Source organism: Mytilus edulis, chromosome 5 (genome assembly GCF_963676685.1).
Source record: "Mytilus edulis chromosome 5, xbMytEdul2.2, whole genome shotgun sequence".
NCBI classification, from domain to species: Eukaryota; Metazoa; Mollusca; class Bivalvia; order Mytilida; family Mytilidae; genus Mytilus; species Mytilus edulis.
Window position 1 is genome coordinate 18,080,275 of NC_092348.1, and position 13,866 is coordinate 18,094,140.

General features: G+C 30.7%; 1 protein-coding gene across 1 annotated transcript in view; it reads right to left on the minus strand.

Annotated features, from left to right (window-relative positions):
- The window catches only part of LOC139523131 (mitochondrial inner membrane m-AAA protease component paraplegin-like), a 133,005-nt gene that overhangs the window by 42,347 nt on the left and 76,792 nt on the right, over positions 1–13,866 (minus strand). The window lies entirely within an intron of this gene.

Below are 13,866 nucleotides of genomic sequence, written 5' to 3' on the forward strand. Positions count from 1 at the left end.
AAGTGACATGTGTCAAATGTTTTACTTATTTTAATATATATACAACTGGTATGACCCCTTAAATAGTAAACATTTCAAAGAAAACAGTAGACAGAATACAGAGAGTCTCTATATATTAAAGTAGTATAATCGTAGTTTACATGTAGATAAACGCGAAAAATAATTGTCCTCTATAAGGAGGTATAATAGTTGTGGTTCTTGCGATCTAAACACCATGATATGGAGAACGCTCTGATTGGCTTATTCATTTTTCACTTTTGTTATCTATCATACGATTGGTTGTATTTGTGCATCTTTAAAACCGGAAGTCTTATCTATGACTAAAAGTCAGTCCGATGACGGAATCATATCCGGACTCCTGTTTTGTCGTTTTTCTCCCAAATAACTCAATCTGATTAATCATAAGAATGGATGACAAATGCGACTATGCATGTTACCTATAGGACACAGAGGCATGATGATTGATTTATTGTGGAAGGAAGAGAAGCGACACCCAAAATGAGGTTTTCTCGTTTAATAGTATAGATAAGGAATGCTACCAGTAGCAGTAAAAACAAATCAGTGACAGCATTTTGTATTTTTATTTTCTAAATGCCAATTATAAAATTGTATTTCTATTCGAAACAAGTGTTTTTCATGAATAATATATGCAAAAGTTGGCTTAAAAAATAGCACTGAAACCCATACCTTTTATTTTATTTTTGAAAAAAAACATGGTGAAATTTTCATTTTTGCAAAACAATAGAAAAATCTATCTGAGGAAATAAAAAGTGACGATCCACATTAACTTCAATGAGCAAACAATAACATTGTTCAGCAAAATTGTAGAATGAAATTAAGGTCATTTTAAAGGTATTTTCTATTTAAGATACTATTTTTTTTTGTGTGAAATATGTCATGCGATGCACAAAATCAGGTTGTTTTCGATCTATTAGTTTGACTGTCCCTCTGGTATCTTTCGTCCCTCTTTTGTACCTAATTTTGTAAAAATGTGAAGTATATTATCTAATCTTTTATGGGCAGCAATAAATTGAAATATAAAAAATTGATGCAATATGTTTAAGGCGTAGTGAAAAGACTTTTAAATATTTAAATCCCTTAATCGTTACACAATTGTAAAATTTTAACCCTATGATTGAAAAAAATACGGGAACATTAATCCTACCCGCCTAGCAAAATCAATGAAAATTGCTGTTTCCTTAAGTTTATGTTACACGATGTTGAATCCTACATTTAGATGATGCAAACACCTTCTTATTTAAAGAAAGTTAGATTAAAAATTTCAATTTTACTACTTTACAATTAACATTTTTAATTAATTCGAAATAAGGAGGGAGGCATAAAAATAAGTATGAAGTATTGAATTTGACCTTAAAATCAACTTTAATTTAAATTCCATTAACATTAGTGCGTCAATCAATTGGAGGATAAAACAGACAAGACAAAATACTTTGGAAAAAAAACATTCTGGAAAATGTAAAGGCTTATGATTGAAAACCGTCGATTATAAGAAATTGGTACACAGCAATGAAAACGTTGCTGTAAAAGATTCAACATCTGGCAAATCTGCAAAACGTCTTAACATGTGTTCGCAAAGTGATGAGAATATCTACAATGTACACTGTATATACAAACACAATTTAAATAAAATGCAGATCTACTGAAACTCGCTACTAGCAAAATGCCAAATCTATATCTTAATAAGGACGATATAGTGAGTTTAACCATAGAGGGCAATTTAAATGAATCCATGGATACTTAACATACGTCTAAATCATATACCATAGAAAGCTTATGATCTGTACTATCACTTTGCCCGTCGTCAAATATTTGTACTTTGCAATTCCGTCAAATGAGGTCAACGGTCAAGGACGGACAATATCGTAATTTTGAATATGTAGATATGCATGAATTTTTGCATATTACATATTTTGAATGATAAAACAATATATCAAAGCAAGAAAAAACTTTAAAACAGAAATTTAGGTACACACAAATTAAGTAGCTATGGACGTAAAACATCCGTATTAGACGGATGTTTTATGGACGCTTAGTACAACGGACATAAAACGTCCGATGTTTCCTATCTGTTTTACGTGCGTATTCACTTGTAACACTTCCATCACATAAATTGATAAATTTCGTCTATTTTGCGGCCTTGAAATGATAGTGATATTGCTCAGGATAACCACTGTATGACACATACATATAATATACACATAGTATTTGAATTTTTGTAATTCTTTCTCCCTTTAGACAAAGAGAAAGAGACATGAAATATGTTTCAGTTGTGTTTCTTATTCCTCTGGGGCCTGTTTATCGAAGCATTCTTAGGATTAGGACATGTCCTAAGACCAACTTAGGACATATTTTAGTCCTAAGTCGGTTTAGCAAACATGTTGCAACTTAGGATAATCCTAGGTAATTGTCCTAACTTTATAATACCAATTTAGGTGTCTTATGATGGTCTGAGGATGTATTTAGGATGGTTATTTTATAAACAAATATGGTCTGTGTTGGTTGCATTACCTTTACTACATATTGAATTCCAAACCCTCTTTTAGCACCATTGGTTGCAACATTTGACATTTTACTAAAATGCAAGTTTTACTCTTTTTATCATCGGTAAAATTCGCATTTCGTCTCTTGCTCATATGATATTCACACTTATTTTTTGGTTGTTGCAGTAATAAAATGTTGAATTACTCCTTATGTATACGAAATATGCACGAGATTTGCCTTTGAACTGTTAAGTATGAAACCGTGAAACTTCGATTTCAACTCACTCAAAATATAATGATTTTACCGATTATATATTTAGTTATAACTATTTATAATTAGTTAGTTCAATTCTAATATAAAAGGTAGTTATAATTTTTGTTTCATAGAGTTTAAAAGTACAAATATTATATACAAATTATCATCTTTAATTTAAATTTAATAATTAAATTCTAATTATTAATCTTTTTTTAAATTATAACTATTGGTTAAATTTGTTACAATATTTTCATTTTTTAAATTTTTTTTTTAAATTTTTCATTTGCTATTTTCTTTTACGCAAATACTTAGGACAGCGGTTAGGACATCCTTGTTTAATTAATCCTAAGATAGCTTCGATGTGCATGCAGAGACATGTCGTAAGTCGGTCCTAACTTTATCCTAATTTCTGTCCTAAGAAATTCTTAGGACCGATCTTAGGACAGTTTCGATATACAGGCCCCTGGTTGTTCCCATGCAACCTTTTTTCGGGTGAATACTGTTTTATCTGTGGCCATGGTTTGTAGTATTTGATGTGAATATATACTACTACAAGAAGGCGTGTCATATCACTATGAGCTTCATCTCAGTTTGATCTTTAACCTTAATGTAAAAATTAATTGATTACTCCACATTTTGTGCTCATAACATAACTTTTCAATTCTTTGACATAGACTTTTGATAATTGGCTAATGAGTGTAACACCTATGATGTGTCACATACCATTGGAGATGACCTCTGACTTTGATCTCTGTTGATGTCAAATTATTGATTTCTATATTTTCACTTCAAAATCCTTTATTCAAAATTCACAATGAAAGAATAAGTTCTTTGTTAATTTGCAGGTAAAAATACTGTAAAAACTTAATTTCTGTTTCAAATCATAATTTTTTGGAAATACCTTTTTCTGGTTGGATTTTTAAAAAAAATTTATTTAAATAAGGGTAACATTTAATGTTAGCAAAGTTTTTTTTGTAAAAAATCACAAATTTTGTAAAATGTCTTGTCATGTCAGTAACTGCTAGTAGTTCTTTGTTAATTTATGTACAGTACTACCTGTGACTTTATCTTATTAATGGTGGCCATAAAAAATATGTTCACCATGGTGGCCCTATATGTACATCATCATACCCCCTGTTGCTTTTTTAATACACAAGGTATTACTCAAAAACTAGTCAAGGCTAAAGGGAAATCTTGAATGCATTGAAGTGTTAAAATTATATAACTTACAGGTCAGGTGTCTCAGGTAAAATATACATGTATGTGTTTTTCAAATTTAATAACTGTGACAAGAAATTCAAAAATAAAATGAAATAATGAAACTAATTGAACAAACAGCTTAATTAAAAAATAATTGTCTCCTGACTATTAGTTTTGATATTATACTTTTTAAATAATTTTTGATCAATTTAAGTTATTTTTTATATTAAGTCTATTTTTTGGTAGTGAAGAATAAATGAATATCATTTTTAAATATACTGCAAACATTTACAATGCCTGCCTTTTTTTCTATTGACAAAGGTGTTTCTCAAATTAATTTTCTAAAATCAAAATGGTTCATTATTGTAGATAGACTAATCATAACATTTACTTAAGATTGTCTTTAGGACTTACGCTAAATAAAATTTAGGCAAATTCATTATTTCTTTATTGAATAAAAGTATTAGAAATATTCATTACAGCAAAATTTGATAATATTTTTATTGTCATATGATATTTTAAACATGATCCATGTTTTAGAGGTTAAGTATTTCTTTTACTTTTTGTTCTTGGGTTAGAGACATTATAATAAGAAGGTAAATAATTTTCAAATGGATTATCTCAAAGTTTTTTTGTTAATTTTACAATCAAGGAAAAGGTGTTCTCCATTGACCTACAAGAGGCACAGTTTACATATTCTATCCTTTCTAGGAATTTTATATTGTCCACTATTTTCTATTTCTAAATTATGACCAAAAATTCTCTACCTTAATTGAAACAATCAAGTTTACAGTTTTTATCATAAGTTATTATTTTTAGACTTTCTTTAAATTCTTTTTTTATTAAGGACTTTAAAAGTCTTAATTCATTCAAGTCCCTGCAATTATTAACTTTATCTAAAAGGCCTAGGTTGATTTAAATAGACCATTAAAGTGTCACCATCTTTAGAAGTGCACTTTATTTTTTCTGGAGACAAATTTTGAAAAAAATTAACCAAACTGAAGATAACATATTTAATAAGTTTCAAGACAATTTCTTTAAATAATTTCTTTTCATAATATTCACTGGATTCAGATATATAAGAACATTTTTCATCATGATTAGCATTTTTAATGAACATTTATCAAAATTTGATGATAACTAGGTGGACATTTGGAAAATAAGTCTTTTCGGTGATTGTTTGTGCACAACTCTTGTTGTGAGATTTGAAAAAAATTTAGATGAACAAAATTAGTTTTTTCCTAAACCATATAATGGTACTTGTAGTTTTCCTGAATAATATTAGTTGTTATCAAAATCTATTGAAAAAGGATTGATGTTGATCATCTTACTTTGTTAAGAAACCAAATTGTTTAATTACTTTCATTTTTTGTATTTAAAATATCACTTGCATGATTATTAGTTATTATTAATAGCAATAACTCATTTAATAATGCTAACAAACAATTGAATACAATGTACATCATGTACATTTATATAAACCTTTTACTTAAAAAACAATTATTAAAAGTCTGTTTATTTCAAATGCTAGTCAATTACTTTAGCTTTGACTTTTTGTCATTTCTACTCAAGATTCTTACTAAGAAGAAATTAAAAGAATAAGAAACAAAACAGGAAGAAACAAAACATACAAAAATGAAAAAATTAAAAATAAAAAAATAAAAAATTTAAATTAAATTAAAGACAAAAAAATAATAATAAATTAACAGACTTTAACAATATTTTATTCTACATTTTCATAAAAAGGTGAAATGTCAATTTTAAAAGAAACCCAAGTTACCTGTACAGGTAAATTTTAATGAAACATACCAGCTGAAAACTTCAACCCTGATTGATTTTAACAGGTAACATAATTAGATAAAAAATCTGCCTATGATTTATGACCCCCAATAAATGGCCAACATCTCAAGATTGAATACCCCAATAAATGTTCACCATTGGATGTTGACCATGCAAGAGGGTGGACATAACTAAGAGGAAGTCACAGGCTGTACTGTATCATTGTCATTTTGCTTAGTTTCTTTTGTTACCTATTCTGACATCGGACTCGGACTTCTTTTAAACTGAGTTTTAGTGTGCGTACTGCTGTGTGTTTGTTTAAACTTTATTGGCTAGAGGTATAGGGGGAGAGTTGAGATCTCACTTAACATGTTTAACCCCGCCGCATTTTTGTGCCTGTCCCAAGTCAGGAGCCTCTGGTCTTTGTTAGTCTTGTATGTTTTTGTTTTTTTTTAAATTTTAGTTCATTTTAATGTTTTGGAGTTTAGTATGACGTTCATTTCCACTGAACTAGTACACATTTTTGATTATGGGTCAGCTGAAGTTCGCCTCCGGGTGTGGGATTTTCTCGCTGTATTGAAGACCCATTGGTTGCCTTCGGTTGTTTTTTAACTCTTTGGTCGGATTCTTGTCTCTTTGACACATTCTCCATTTCAATTGTCTATTTTATTCTTATGCCAGGAAAAGAGATGATGTAGAGGTGTAATAAATTATTTCAAAGTGATCGAAGGTACCAAACATCACAAAAGAGTGGTATACCTTTTTGTAAAAATAATCTTTAATTTTGAGAATTGTCTTTTATTGTTGGATTTAAAATTGATATGTAGTTATTAATATGCTAATATTTGTTACTCAATGTCAAAAATATAGGGTAAAAAAATCGCAAATTTAGAGAAAAGTCTTTTTGTATTTTGATTTAAAAAAAAACAAAATTATATATAGGTATAACTGTTTTACGAGTTGTTTCCTGGTGTCAAAATTGTGATAAAAACTCAGTTTTTGTAAAGGGATGATAAACTTTAAGAAACTTCCTTTTGTTTTGCATTTTAATGAAAATCGAAAATTTAATAACTCAACAGATAGTGTTACCGTTAAAATATGTATATACATTTGTATTTTTGATATATGTAGATTATGTCCACACATCCATTTAACAAACAAAAAATTATTATTTTAAAATTTGGAATACGATGTAAAATATACTTGGCAATTTTTATTCCACAAGGTCTAGCAACAAGATCTTACTACATTACTAATTGAAAACATTTTCTCATTTCTCATTAAATATTCTTTGCTGGAGATATAATACAAAAACTTGTTTTTTTTTTATATTGTCTTCTTTTGCATATAAATTAAAAGTTAATTTGACCCTGCCACATATTCATTTCACTGTTGTAGTCCAGGAACCTTGTCAGTGGTTGTTTGATTTGTATGTCTTATATCAATGTTTGTTTTTCTCTATTGGAGTATTTGTTGTTGACAGTACCTGGTTCTGTTTAATCTATTTAAACTTTTATAGACGTGTGACACTTAAGAGCTTGGTATAGACTATACATGGCCCTTTATTAGTTTGAATATTGTTTTTTATTTAAATAAGGGTAACATTTAATGTTAGCAAAGTTTTTTTTGTAAAACATCACAAATTTTGTAAAATGTCTTGTCATGTCAGTAACTGTTAGTAGTCCTTTGTTAATTTATGTATCATTGTCATTTTGCTTAGTTTCTTTTGTTACCTATTCTGACATCGAAGTCGGACTTCTATTAAACTGAGTTTAATATTCCAAGTCAGGAATATGACAGTTCTTGTCCATTCGTTTTTGATGCGTTTTGTTATTTGATTTTGCCATGTGATTATGGACTTTCCCAATTGATCTTCCTCTAAGTTCAGTATTTTTGTGATTTTACTTTTCATTGTGCTAACTGCTGTGTGTTTGTTTAAACTTCACTGGCTAGAGGTATAGGGGGAGAGTTGAGACCTCACTAAACATGTTTAACCACGCCGCATTTTTGTGCTTGTCCGAAGTCAGGAGCCTGTGGTCTTTGTGAGTCTTGTTTGGTTTTCTTTTTAAATTTTAGTTCATTTATATGTTCTGGTGTTAGTATGACGTCCATTTTCACTGAACTAGTACACATTTTTGTTTATGGCTTAGCTGAAGTTCGCCTCTGGGTGTTGGATTTTCCCGCTGTATTGAAGACCCATTGGTTGCCTCCTCCTCCTCCTCCTTCTCCTCCTCCTCCTCCTCCTCCTCCTCCTCCTCCTCCTCCTCCTCCTCCTCCTCCTCCTCCTCCTCCTCCTCCTCCTCCTCCTCCTCCTCATCATCATCATCATCATCATCATCATCATCATCATCATCATCATCATCATCATCATCATCATCATCATCATCAGTATCATCATCTATGGAACGCCAACACTGTCTTGTTATGACCATTTTCATTATATGATGTGCATTCACCTTTATATGGTGTGCAATTGTCATTATATTATGTGCAAATATCCTTATATGATGTGCAAACATCCTTATATGATTTACACACATCATTATATGATGTGCAAACATCATTATATGATGTGAAAACATCGTTATATGATGTGCAAACATCATTATATGATGTGCATATATACTTATATGGTGTGCATATATACTTATATGATGTGCAAATATACTTATATGATGTGCATATGTACTTTTATGATGTGCGAACGTACTTATATGATGTGCAAACATTCTTATATGATGTGCAAATGTACTTATATTATGTACAAAGATCCTTATGTGATGTGCAAATATACTTATATCATGCGCAAATATACTTATATGATATGTACATATCATTGTATGATGTGCAGTAACCATTATATTATGTGCAAATATCTTTATATGATGTGGTTGTGTCATTATATTATGTGCTTGTAATCTTATATTATGTAGTTTGGTTTACTTCATTATATGATGTCGAAACGTCATTATATGATGTGCTTTTATCGTCCTTATGGTCAATGAACATGATTACGATTATAATGATTACTGTCTACGTCATAACTGATTCCGATCTGCTTCTTTAAACTATAAACCTGGCTCAAATATGTGTCTATCGCTAGCGAGAGTGCAATTAATAGGAAAAATAAAAAAAATGCAATTTAACAAAATCAACGTTTCAAATATTTCGGAGGGAGATTAAGATCAATTTATACAGGAGCTATATAATTGGAGAAATTTGCGGCTGTGGCGAAAATATGATAAAACAAATGTTGAGGCTCTGTATAGGTTGCTACTTGGGTTTAGCAAAGGCTACGTATTGCAGGTCGTACTTTGACCTATGAGTGTTTACTCTTACAAATTATGACTTGGATGGAGAGTTTTCTTATTGGCTCTCATACCACATCTTCTTATATCTATTCATTGCAAAATACATCATTGAACTCACAGTCAGTTTTAAAAATATTTCACAACAATAGCTATAAAATTATCTACTCATGCATAATATGGCGGAAGGTTTGTTTTATAAAATGTTATTGAATATATAAATGGTAAGATGTATAATGTAGTGCTACTTCTCCAAAACAATACAAAGTCGGAAATATTTGTGATATGACGTATATATGTAGTGTTTTGTACTTCCTTGATTTGTCTTTGAAACAATCTTTTTTCGACAGAAAAAGCCAAAATTTCCAAATTCTGAGACTGCATGCTTAATCCACGCATTCGCAAAATGCAAAACTGTCAGGTTTGGTAATGTTCACATATTTATATATACAGATTGTTTATTTTCAACTTCTTTAAATGGAGATTTTTTTAATTGCTAATAAAATCCTGCAACTTTAGTATGTCAACAGATTTGTAGTGGCGTCAACGGTTTCTGAGATACAGATGGGTTGATTCCTGTTGAAGTGTTTTGGATTTTATTTTTCATCTGATTAGATGGAATTTTTTTTTCATTGTGAACTCATTTTGATCCTTTTGGTAATGTCAAAGGATTTTACGTAGTTCATATGGTTATTTAGTTAAAAGGACAAACAAACAAAAAAACACTGAAAATCACACTTTGCCACACTTTTTCAATTAATGGGTATTTGATATTTTTATTTTCCAATAGAGATGAATGGGGTGATGCCAGTCTTTTGCATTATGTTCCTGGTTTTCGTCTCTTTAAATCCTTACTGTATCCACACTTTTTGTTTCAACACATGCCCAATTGTTCCGCGATTTAACTGGCATCTTTTAGAAATTATAATTCGGAATACTTTGCTTGCTTGTGACAATGGTGTTCGACATGGAGAAAACTTATCACCTTTTCTATTTTCTTTTCTTTTGATTGTCTAAAAAAAAAACACTCTATGCGAACATGTTACCACGAAAGCACCACCACACGCAATATAAAAGGTTTTGTGAGAAGCCACTAATTTTTTGGTGAGGGGGGGGGGGCAACATTTTTGGTAAATGTTTGATTCCAAATTTCTTGAAAGAGATTTTATGTTTTCAGAAGGGAAGTGAAATAGATTGTTTCCATTTAAAATCAGGGAAAAATTAAACAATAATGAAATTAAAAAAAAAATAACTATGTTTTTTTTTTATTATTAAAGTCCATCAAGGAAAGGAAATACACGTGCTCCTACCCACACTACAGTCGATGTCTAACAAATGATTACTATATTTAATATATAATGTACATATCATCTGTCTAAGCTTTGGTTACAAGGATCTGTCAACACTTTGTTTTACTTTCTGTCCTGGTTAATATTACATCAGCCAATGGCATTTCAGTCTTCATATTTTTGAAAGTGTGGATCAATCCGACAAAACCAGAGAATCCCAATGGTCTTGAACTGAGCGTTTTCAGATCGGCGTAAGCAAAGCTTGAACACAAAATACCTGTAATCTAATCAAATTGATGTTTAAATCAACGTAAACACTGCATTTATGTATTGCTTACTGATACCTGTTGTTTTCTTACAGAAAGAGAGATGTATTGTGAATTTTTCCAATTAAAAATTTACGGCAGCGGCTTTAAATATTTTGCGTTTATCCTGGAAACTATAATAGATTTAAAAAAATAAATAGTGCAATGTGTCTGAGTATACTCTATAGTAAAGGTCCTTTTTGGGCAATTTTGTATAACTGTTTGCTCATGCATTCTAATTAAGTTTTACAATTCTAATCAACAGATAGACTGGGTTTCAGCTTGTATGATGCTATTGAATGCTTGAACAAACATATAATAAATATACAAACAAAGCAAGCAAGCCAACCAAACCTTTTAACTACATACATTAGGAAAATAGCTGTAACATGTTCTAAGACTTGTACGAATATGCATATCAATTTGTCGCTGCACATCAAGCATACATGTACATCCATAACAATCTATGTTGAAGTTGTGAAATATATGCACGAAAACATAATAAAAAGCTGAAAGCAAATGAAATACACCGAGTTGAAGTTCATTCCATATCTCCTTTACACCATTTCGGATGAAAGAGATGGACGCTCGCTGGTCGAGTGGTAAGAATAGACCAACTACTGTATCAATAGTCTGTCGACACTTAGGTGTATGAGTTCGAATACCGCATGTGGCAGGTAGGCTTAACTCCTATCTTAATTGACCACAATTGTCAGTTTTCCAAACGAAGGTCGGATGGTCTCTCAGAGAACTTCGGCTTCCTCCACCAATATAAACTCACCGCCACGAAATAGCATGAAAGTGGCGTTAACTATTAACCAAGCAATCATCCATATCGGTATAATTATGGCCTCTAGATCTATATCTTTATTCTCTCATAAAGTCAATGTATAACATCAGTACAGAGATAACAATAATAACTTTACAATATATACAAAACAAGAGAGAGAGGTTTCAAAAGTGTTTAGTCAGGAGGACAAACGCATGTGTTTATATTGGTTTTTTTATAAATGAACAAAGCTTCTTCATGACTGGTTTTCGAATACTCGACACAATGTATTAAACAAATTAAGATATTTTTCTTATTCCCTTTCCAGATCTTTTGGTATAGTTCTGTTCAGTCCTGTAGTATTTTTACTCGCTAAGAAATTTTTTTAGTCAATCAAGAATAAAGAAAATAGAAAAGGTGATAAGATTTCTCCTTGTCGAACACCATTGTCACAAGCAAGCAAAGTATTCCGAATTATAACTTCTAAAAGATGCCAGCGAAATCGCAGAACAATTGGGCATGTGTTGAAACAAAGAGTGTGGACACAGTAATAAGGTGGACACAGTAAGGATTTAAAGAGACGAAAACCAGGAACATAATGCAAAAGTCGGGCATCACCCCATTCATCTTTGTTGGAAAATAAAATATCAAATACCCATTAATTGAAAAAGTGTGGCAAAGTGTGATTTTCAGTGGTTTTTTTTTTTTTTTTTTTTTTTGCCGTTTTAACTAAATAATCGTATGAACTACGTAAAATCCTTTGACATTACCAAAAAGAATCAAAATGAGTTCACAATGAAAAAAATCCCATCTAATCGAATGAAAAATAAAATCCAAAACCCTTCAACAGGAATCAACCCCTCTGTATCTCAGAAACCGTTGACGCCACTCCAAATCTGTTGACATACTCAAGTTGCAGAATTTTGTTAGCAATTAAAAAAATCTCCATTTAAAAAAGTTGAAACTAAACAATCTGTATATACAAATATGTGAACATTACCAAACCTGACCATTTTGCATTTCGCGGGCAGTACGTGGATTAAGCATGCAGTCTCCGAATTGGGATATTTTGGCTTTTTCTGTAGAAAACAGATTGTTTCAAAGACAAATTAAGGAAGTACAAAACACTACATGTACACGTCATATCACAAATATTTCCGACTTTGTATGGTTTTGGAGGAGTAACATTACATTATACATCTTACCATTTATATTATTCAATAACATTTTATAACACAAACCATCTCGCCATATTATGCATGAGGAGATAATTTTATAGCTATTGTTGTGAAATATTTTTAAAACTGACTGTGAGTTCAATGATGTATTTTGCAATGAATAGAAATAAGAAGATGTGGTATGAGAGCCAATGAGAAAACTCTCCATCCAAGTCATAAGTAAACAATCATAGGTCAAAGTACGACCTGCAACACGTAGCCTTTGCTAAACCCAAATAGCAACCTATAAAGAGCCTCAACATTTGTTTTATCATATTTTCGCCACAGCCGCAAATTTCTCCAATTAGCTTCTGTATTAATTGATCTTTATCTCCGTCTGAAATGTTTGAAATGTTGATTATGTTAAATTGCATTGTCTCATTTTTCCTATTAATTGCACTCTCGCTAGTGATGGACACATATTTGAGCCAGGTTTATAGTTTACAGAAGCAGATCGGAATCAGTTATGACGTAGACAGTAATCATTATAATCGTAATTATGTTCATTGACCATAAGGACGATGAAAGCACATCATATAATGACGTTTCGACATCATAAAATGAAGTAAACCAAACCACATAATATAAGATTACAAGCACATAATATAATGACACAACCACATCATATAAAAATATTTGCACATAATATAATGGTTACTGCACATTATATAAGGATATATACACATCATATACGTATATTTGCACATGATATAAGTATATTTGCACATCATATAAGGATCTTTGCACATAATATAAGTGCATTTGCACATCAAATAAGAATGTTTTCACGTCATATAAAAATGTTTGCACATCATGTAAGTATGTTTGCGCATCATATAAGTATATAAGCACATCATATAAGTATATATGCACATCATATAAGTATATATGCACATCATATAAGTATATATGCACATCATATTATGCTGTTTGCACATCATATAATGATGTTTGTAAATCATATAAGGATGTTTGCACATCGTATAGGGATATTTGCACATCATATAAAGGTGTTTGCACATCATATAATGACAATTGCACATCATATAAAGGTAAATGCACATCATATAATGAAAATGGTCATAACAAGACAGTGTTTGCGTTCCATAATCATCATCATTATCATCATCATCATCATTTTTTTTTCAGCCATGGCGTTGTCATTTTGTTTTCGACTTATGAGTTTGAATGTTCCTTTGGTATCTTTAGCCTCTCTTTCATCAAAATCTAAAATAACACACT